General features: G+C 36.7%; 1 long non-coding RNA gene across 3 annotated transcripts; it reads right to left on the bottom strand.

Moving 5' to 3' along the window:
* Nucleotides 1–280: 280 nt before the first annotated feature.
* LOC109827410 lies at nucleotides 281–2656 on the bottom strand. 3 transcript variants are annotated; one of them, XR_002243423.1, is made up of 6 exons: nucleotides 2520–2656; nucleotides 2378–2411; nucleotides 2106–2211; nucleotides 749–835; nucleotides 595–673; nucleotides 281–493 (listed from the first exon to the last, which is right to left on the bottom strand). It is a non-coding gene; the product is annotated as an uncharacterized LOC109827410 (long non-coding RNA). The 3 variants fall into 3 exon arrangements; XR_002243422.1 differs by having other exon boundaries at nucleotides 595–835; XR_002243424.1 differs by lacking the exon at nucleotides 749–835.
* Between the last annotated feature and the right edge of the window lie 6467 nt (nucleotides 2657–9123).

The following is a 9123-nucleotide window of genomic DNA, read 5'->3' as shown; positions in this document are numbered from 1 at the left end:
CTAGACGGAATATAAAAAACCGTCTAGGTTGCAATCTAGACGGAATTCCATCTAGGTTGGTAATATAGACGGAAATTCCGTCTAGGTTGCCACAGTTGCTACAGTAGCAACCTAGACGGAATTTCCGTCTAGGTTGGTTTTGCTACAGTAGTTTTTTTTGGCGGAATCTATGTTGCACACTATATAATATCCAACACCAAATATATTTATCTCCAACACAATCTCATTATATTTCAATATCAAATACAATTATATTCAAATATTACATTCACCAAAATACTAGAGCGAAACATAAATTATTTACATAGACAATAACTAAATTTCACATGTCAAGAATTTATACAATGAAAGAGTTCGCGAAAGCCATGAGAAAGATAAATTTACAGATGTGAAGAGAAGTAGAAACAAAGAAGTCTTATTCCCGGGTGATGAGTAGCAGCATGGTTCATCCAGGCACCAAAAAATTGTGGAGCAGTTGGATTTGTCTTGATTCCTAAAAAGTTTTATTCCCCGTTAATTACAGGTTTTTTAAAAAAACCATTATTTTTAACAAGGAAAAAAGTCACAAAGAAGGCCATTCTTGAATACACATACTTATCATGGTTATGGCAGCTGTTATCACCATGGCAGACACCTCTAAAACAAGGAACATGAAGAAATCCCATTTATTCCGCTGCAGTTACAGATGAGTATTAATCAGATACAACAGAACGGACATGATTACAAGAAGAATGCAAGTAGTATTTACGTCCAGAACTGCAGAGCAATGATGATCAAACTGCTCGACACAGCGGTCACAAGTAGAGCAATGCTTAGCATGCAGAGGCCTGACTATCTAAAGAATTCAAAAGAGCTAAATCAGAGGGACAGGATTATATACAGTTCTATCGCAAACAGAGGCATCACCCAGAGAACTGAAAACATAATGTTAACTATGAAATTTTATTACTTTCCAACAAATAAAGCACATACATCACATGCATCTGTATAGTGATCATGTTATATATGGCAAGCATATCTTGAAGGTGCATCAGGTGGGAACAAAATACAAATTTTAATGTCAAGAAGAGACTAAATCTTAGTGAGGTAAATCATAGTGAGGCCTTGAAAATTTTAAAAACCATCAATCACAATCTACCGCATTCTTCTACAACATAAATATATTCAGCTTCTTAATAAATAAATTTTATACAGATGTTCGCGTTATGGTCTCATGTACATGTAACAAGATATATGTACACATGGGTAATAACAAGATATATGTATGTATATGTAACACGATGAAAATACCAAGTGATGGTCAACAATAAAATTGTTAGAACAAAATGAATGGATTACTCAGAATTGTCAACAAATTCAAGTAACACTAATTTGTCTTCAAGGCTAAGCATTTTGAATGAGTTTGGACAACATAGGAACTCCGTGAAGGGACATAAAACAATTTGGATACTTCTTTCTTTAACTATTACTTATTAATTAATTAGGTAAATAGATTACAACCTAAACAAATTTAGACATTTTTTAAGTAATAGACAAATTTTGATCTCATGAACCTAATTACAGAAATAATGGACTTTTGTGTCTTAAAGCAAAAAATCAGTTTTAGCTTGGACACGGCTACATGTCCCTGGAAGTACACGATTTATAGCCTAAACAGGTATCTAGTATGAGCATGTGTTAAGGATGGATGCAGTTTCATATGGCTATTTTGTGCCTAAAAAATGAATTTGATTCCATACAGAAAACTTTGCCGCTTGACCTCCTCTAGTCTAAATAAGCATCAAACTCTGACTTGAGATGGAAGCCACCGAAACAACGGGACACAAGAGCAAAAGTAGGGGATTCTCACAACCCATCAAACCCCAGCGTGCTAACTAATTTGCTCCTTTTTCACTCACCACATTTGACTTAACAAGGAAAAACTTGAACTTGTTCTCCCAAGAACATGACCAAACAAACCAAAATCGACCGCAGGAAGAAGAGCAAATGCCTATGCTTAAAATAGTATATCTCAATCTTTCACGAACAAACTCTAAATCTTTGAATACAGGAATCCTTAAAATTCTTTCATAACATTAAAAAGCAGCATTTAACTCCGAACTGACCTGTAAAGAAAAACTGCAGCAAGCACAAATGCCACGTTACTCAAAACGTATCCCGACAACGCCAAAACCTCTCTATACCCAATCATCGGAACCAACGGAGCAAAAACTGAGACAATAAAATACAACAAAAAACTCCGTCATTTCCATCAAAATCCTACCAAAAGTTAAGAGTTAAGATAACAACACTATTTTAACTGAGATCAAAGCTAAAAAGTCATTGAATCATTAGTCAAAATTAATTAAAACAACAAAAAAGGGCATTGAGAACTTACCAACGTGGTCCAAAGTAGAGGCCAGCTTTGCTCTCTATTAAAAAAAAAGTTCCCACACAACAACGAATGTGATTTTATTCTGTGAGCTCAAAATTAAGAGGAAAAGAAGAAGCAATTTCATAAAAATGGTAATAATAAGTACCTGGATCATGAGTTTTCCGAGGATTAGGACGAGGGGTTTGCCCTCGAACTGGGAGGAGGCGAACCAGACCGGAATAATCCTGATAACTTTGGACCGGGACTTTCTACTGAACCAGCGGAGGCCCAGGCCATGTGGACTCCGCCCGTGCACAATCCAGCCACTTTTGCTTCCCGCCGACGACGAATCCGCGGAAGGAGCGCAGATCGCCATCGAGAACTCACACTCCGCTAAAGTCTGAAGCGGCGATTTATTTATTTATTTATTTTCTTCCCCTGTTTTGTTGAGCGGCCGACGTGGAGACGATAGGGAGAGATTTGGGGGTTCGGAGAGAGAGAGAGTTTGGCCGTTTGGAGGTTTTTAGATGGAGAACGGAGAAAAAAGACAGGGTAAATGAAAAATAGGCGGAGAAATGAAAAAATAGGCGGTTAATTTTTTGGGCAACCTTGACGGTAATTTCCGTCTAGGTTGCATCAACCTAGACGGAAATTCCGTCTAGGTTGAGTGTTTATTTAAAAAAAATTAAAAACCATCTAGTTTGTCAATCTAGATGGAAATTTCCGTCTAGATTGATTCAAACTAGACGGATCAAACTAGACGGAATTGTTTCCGTCTAGTTTACCTCAAACTAGACGGAAAAAAATTCCGTCTAGTTTGTTCAACTTTCTACTAGTGTTTGTAGAAAGTTTGATGATTTTTCCAAGTTAAATTAATGATCGTGAGGCTGCCTAGAGCTTGAATTTCAAAATGGCTTCCTTAATATATATATATATTTATTTGCTATTGTGATACTTGATGATAATTGTTTTTTCATTTGACAATGTTTTTGCAAGCAGGGATGGAGAATCAAAACGGCTCATTCTATCCGAAATTTTATTCTCAAAATAGAGATAGTCAAGAGAGTCAAGAGAGTAGAAATTCAAATGCCACACTTCTTGATAAATAGCCCTACAGGAAGAATGCCCCAAATTCCATTCTCATTTGGTTTTTTCCAAAATCCTATGTCAGGTATGATGCCTCCTCCTTATGCTTCTGGACCATGGATGCAATTTTTTAATGGTACACCAATGCCACAAATGAGATCACAAAGTTTACCCATGAGTGGAACGCCAAGATCATTTTCATTTGAAATCCCCTCATCGGAAGCTAGTGGCGAGTCCAAGAGGGTGGCTCGTGAAAAAGATGAGGAAGTTTCATCACCTTCAAAAAAGCTTAATGAAACTGTGAAATTGAAGAAAGCTGGAAACATCATGTGGGATGATGAGCTTGATGATTTCCTCATTCCTTTCTTGGCTAATGAAGCTAGAAATGGTGGAAAGTGTGACAAGAGTATGCGGTCTAGGGCATTTAATAATACGGCTAAAGCATGTACTGAAAAATTCCATCAGTTATTTACCAAGCACAATGTGGGAAACCACTATAGAACTCTTCCGAATCGTTATCTAGACATGCAAAAATGTCATGAAATCAGTGGTGCCGGTTAGGATGAAGAAACAAAAACAATAAAACTTAATCCAAATGTTTATAGCACATGGGCAAGGGTAATAATTTCTTAATTTTCTGCTTTTAGATTTAAATTTAAAATATATAATAATGATAAAAAATACAATGTGCATGTTCTGTGTGTATCTGCATTTTATACACACAAATACTGTGTGTATCTATAGCAGATACACATAATATTTGTGTTTATCTGCTACAGATACACAGCAGATACACACGCTGTGTATCTGCATTTTATACACATGTTGTGTATCTGCAGCAGATACACACAATATTTGTGTGTATCTTCTACAGATACACAGCAGATACACATGTTGTGTGTATCTGCTGCAGCAGATACACACAACATGTGTATCTGCAGCTTCTGCAGATACATACATTGTGTGTATCTGCTGCTATAGATACACATGTTGTAAGCGCTGCTGTCTTCTAGGCCTAGGAGACATGGAGACAAATTTTAAAGGAATTTGTATCTAATATGACAGTGTCACTCAATTTAGATTTCACTGATATGACTTATTTATATTTCCTTTGGATTTTATACATGAGACAATAAATCAGTGATTAGCATAGAGGAAAGTACATGAACATACATCTGTAGTGATTGTAAGCGCTGCTGTCTTCTAGGCCTAGGAGACATGTTGTGTGTATTGTAGTAGCTGCAGATACACACACGGTGTGTATTTGCTATAGCTGCAGATACACATGTTGTGTATCTGCTGCAGCAGCAGATACATAACATGTGTATCTGCAGCTACAGCAGATACACACACTGTGTGTGTATCTTTAGCTGCTGCAGCTTGAGTGTTTATATATGTTCGGACTAGACAATATTTATAATATTTCTCTTTCCATCTATTGCATAGTGAATTATATATACCAACTAGCTTTGTTTTGACTGGACATGGAATTAGTGTAAATATTTCTTATATGTCTTATTGTTTTGTAGAAAAATCCAAGACTCAAGGACTACGTGAACAAGCCTTTGAAGCACTACGATGACTTAAAGCTAATTATTGGAGATGATTTCGTAACTGGAGAGTTTAAAAAGAATGCTTACGATAATTTTGAAGGAATAGCCAATGAGGTAATTTATCTTGACTTACCTGTTAAGAATGATAGCTCTCCTATTCAAGTTGGATCATCCACGGAGGCGAAAGCTAACAAGACGAAAAATGCAAAAACTAAAGTTAGGATTGACAAATCATCACGTGCAAACAAACGTCATCTTGTATGAAATGAGGATTCTGAGGAGATGACAAGTTTTCTTGAGAAAATAAAGAAATCGCATGCAGAATTAAAGAGGGCAATCAATACTATAGTGCAAAATTAGCCGAGAGCAAATATTCTCTTCGTGAATTCCCACAACATGTATTGGATCATGTGCTCGATCATCTATATGATAATGAAAAAGCAAGCTAGGCTATTCATAGTGAAGCCATTGGAATCTTAAGTGGCTTGGATGAAAGACCATGTCTTGAAGTATCGCTTAGACAACAATAGAAATGTTGGGGATGATAATGATGAGGATTCAAGCTAGGGATGAATTAATTTGGATAGAAGATAATACCTTTTGTTGAATATTTGGGTGAATTTGAACTTTAATGTAGGCTTTGATTTATTTTACTTGCTTTTTATTTGGGTGAATTTGAACTTTAATGTAGGCTTTGATTTATTTTACTTGCTTTTGTTGTGGGTTGGATGACTAAACTTTATTTTTGGTTGTGATGTTGTGGGTTGGATGAGTTATTTTGGATAGAAGAAAATACCTTTTGTTGAATATTTGGGTGAATTTGAACTTTAATGTAGGCTTTGATTTATTTTACTTGCTTTTGTTGTGGGTTGGATGACTAAACTTTATTTTTAGTTGTGATGTTGTAGTATTTTGTCGTGAGAACTATAAGTACCTATGTAGTTTGAGGCATGTATGCACTGATCTTGTGATGTCTTTTTGGACCAAAACTTTGATGCCAAGTGTTAGTGACATCCTTGCTAGTTGTGTTTAGCAATTAACTAAGGTTTATTGTAAGATGAAAATATTTATTTATCTTTTTCGGTGCAATGATATCTATTATATATTCATCATATTATGTTTATTTTTATCTAGTAATAGTGAATATATACTGGTTGCAATGAACATTATGGTTGCACTATTTTAGGTGAAATCTGACAAAATTTCATACTAGCTATGTGATGGTTTGTGAAATTTTGTACAACATGTTTATTTTTAAAAATCAATAGTTTGTTAATTTATTAGATTAAAGAACTTCTTAATAGAATATATTGATCATAACAATTTGTTGTTTGTTTGTTTTTTTTTATTTTTTTCTCTTTTTAGAGAGGTAAGTTTACCTATGGTAATAGGATCATTTGAGTAGGGACCACACAATAACCACTTTTTAAAGTTACATTTTGCAAACCAAACAAGTGTTTTATGATTCCGATGGAATAAAAAACAAACAAAGAAAAGTATAAAAGTGAAATTGATGAGGTGGACAACAACTTTCCAAGTTGTGTCATAAATACACAACTTTACCAACAACAACCAAACAGCCCCTAATTGACATATAAATTGAATTTGAATAAATTTTATCATCGATTAGAGCATCATGAATTGAATTTGATGAAATTTGGCCCTTTCATTTTGAGTATGTCCGTTGGGATTCAGAACAGTCGGACACACGGAGAACAAATCAGACGCGGACATGTACAACCTTATCCTAGACAAGAGCAATAACATCCAGATCCGTGTAAAACTAAGGGTTCGAGATAAGCGAACTATTTCAATGACCATTTTCTGCTAGAATATAAAACTATAACCCTCAACCTTCATCGTATTTTGAAGTTTTTTGCAGTGACAAGGACTTTCATTTTTCAAGGGAAAATAAAGCAGAAGATGTCCTATTTACATATTAAGAAGAGAAGTAGTGGCGTAGCCATGATTATTTTTTGCCCTGGGCGAAAAATAAAGGTGGTCTAAAAAATAATTTATATCTAACTCAAAAATCAAGATTACATTTTTATCTAACTCATTTAATCAGGAAGTATAGGAGGCCAATGTTGGTGATTGTGTCGAGCACTGTCAGGCCACGTCAAGGGAACACATTGTTGAGAAATATGTTGCTGCGACCGAGGGCTGATGGGCCCAGGATGACCCCTCCCTGCACTCAATGCTCATTTTAAGATTGAGGGGGTGTAAGTAGGGAAAATTGCAAAGAAAAGAACAAAGAAAATTGATTTGTTTTCCTTTGTTTCTGATTACAATTTGATTACAAAAGAGAAGAGAACGAATTTGATTCTCTCCTTTGTTTAAAACTGGGTTCTTCTCGGTGGCGATGGAGTGCCTCCTTCGATTGCTCGCGTTGAATTTGCTCTCCGTTGACGATCCGCACGTCTTGATTCACTGGAACGATGTCTTCTCCTCACGATTTAACGTTGTGGAGAACTTGCGTGGCAAGTTTTAGAACTCTGAACGAGTTGATAACTCTGAACGAGTTTTAACTCTTGAAAAAGAGTTGATTTAAACCAAAAATCGGTTAATAGCCAAGGATGAGGAAGCTCCTATTGCCGAACGTTGAAGATGATCTTCCTTGAAGGATGATGCCGATCTCCTCCGAAGTTCGCCCAATGATCTCCCCTGTTGCTGCCAATTCTCAGCTCCAAAAAGCCAGCCTTCAATGGTCGATTCAAGCCAATAAAAATTGAACCCTTAACTCAGTTGAGTTTACTCGCTTTTATAGGGGATTAAGGGGGTGTAACTGCCCTCTAAATCCGCTCCTAAGTGGGCGTGATTTCCTCAGATCGTGGGGAAAAACGGTTCTGAAACGGTTCGACTCATATTTGAATGAGTCAAACGCCCACGTTGGCGTTCAGGACCCTAACCTCGCATCTTAGTGACGAGAGGTTGGGTGTTGACTGAACATCCAGAACGCGAGGGTCGCTCACGTTTCGCTTGTTGTAACGCGGGTTCGACTCCAGCGTTTTGATGTTGTAATGTGGGTTTGACCTTGGCGTTTTGATGTTGTAACGTGGGTTCGACCCTCGCGTTTTGCTTGTTGTAACGCGGGTCCGACTCCAACGTTTTGATGTTGGCACGTGGGTTCGACCCTCGCGTTTTGATGTTGTAACGCGGGTTCGACCCCGGCGTTTTGATGTTGGCACACGGGGAGGACCTCCGCGTCTTGTCTTGAAGAGATTATCACAAAGTAATCTCTTTTGTCATAGCGTTGCAAAGATCATTGTCTTGTAATCTTCGTCTTGGCTCCTTAAGAATATGAAAGTCGTTAGATTGTAACTTTCAGATTGTAACTCCCGATGTTGATTGTGAATGCTGTTGAACTAGAGCTCTCATCGGTTGTCGTGAAGGTCGTCAGATTGTAACCTTCAGCGATCTATGTGAAAGTCTTCAAATTGTAGCCTTCTGGAAGTCGTCAGATTGTAACTTCCATCATCGGTGTTTGATGGAGGATAAGCTATCTATTGTGATTTTTAGACAGCCTACACCTGCAGGTAATAATTGTATATTATATCACCCCATCTACACTTGCTGGTAACAGAAACTTCCTTCTTATTGTTGATGACTAGTCAGATTTATCTGGTATTTTAATACAGATAAAGTCCTTAGAATGATACTAGACTACCAGACATTTCGGATATGATCGTAATGAAGAGATCTGATTTGTCGCTAATGTATATTATAAAATGTTCCTAGTCGATGAAGTATTGAAATAGGACATCATCACTTTGGGAAGACTAGTGTATACTCTATTTCTCCTTTGGTAGGATGATGATCCATCTCTTGGATCATTGATGTGAGATATCAAGATATAGTATACAGGTGACTCATTAGTGAATGAGTTGACTGAACGACTCACTGAGAACATCTAGTTGGTAATTATACTTAACTGTCAAATAGAAGTTCTCAAGTGATATAGTACAAAGTAGTCTCTTGACCTAAGGCATGAGTGCAATATCTTACATGTCAGTATATGTGTACTTAGACTTTAGTACAAAGTAGTCTCTTGACCTAAGGCATGAGTATAATATCTTACATGTCAGTATAGGTGTACTTAGACTTTTACCTTACCATAGTTCTTTTCGAGTT

This window comes from Asparagus officinalis, unplaced genomic scaffold, assembly GCF_001876935.1.
Source record: "Asparagus officinalis unplaced genomic scaffold, Aspof.V1 AsparagusV1_Un176, whole genome shotgun sequence".
NCBI classification, from domain to species: domain Eukaryota; kingdom Viridiplantae; phylum Streptophyta; class Magnoliopsida; order Asparagales; family Asparagaceae; genus Asparagus; species Asparagus officinalis.
The sequence above is the reverse complement of the archived record's forward strand: the minus strand, read 5'-3'. Positions and strand labels throughout refer to the sequence as shown.